Genomic DNA, 497 nt, shown 5'->3' on the forward strand with positions numbered 1-497 from the left:
GAGATCTCCATCAACATGTTATATGGCATTTTAGGTAATGGGACATTATTAGAAAAACAAATGAACACCTCATTTGTTCATAAGTGTAATACGTAGTTTGATTATTGAATATTAGGCCCTGCTGAGTTCACCATGGTCAATAACAATAGAATTCTGTTTTATCATCTATCCTCTGGTTTTTCCTTTATCTCTTGTTTTGATTTACATAGCTTCTATATTACTTGGAAAAGGTCAACTTAACCACACCATTTGGTGATCAAGTGTCATTTGATGAGAATGGTGATGTCTTACCAATCTATGATATCATGAACTGGCTGTGGCTCCCTGATGGAAGAATTAAAGTTCAGAATGTGGGTGAGGTTAAGACATCAGCCTTAAAAGGTGAAGAACTCACACTTGATGAAGATAAAATCTTCTGGAACTTTGAATCCAAAGAGGTTATTTCTGCTTTTTCAGACTACTATTTTTTGAGTGCCAGTGGTGTGCCATCAGGACAA

Source organism: Seriola lalandi, unplaced genomic scaffold, assembly GCF_002814215.2.
Source record: "Seriola lalandi dorsalis isolate HSWRI2012SDOR001 ecotype SW California unplaced genomic scaffold, Sedor1 jcf7180002054924, whole genome shotgun sequence".
In the NCBI taxonomy this organism is placed as follows: domain Eukaryota; kingdom Metazoa; phylum Chordata; class Actinopteri; order Carangiformes; family Carangidae; genus Seriola; species Seriola lalandi.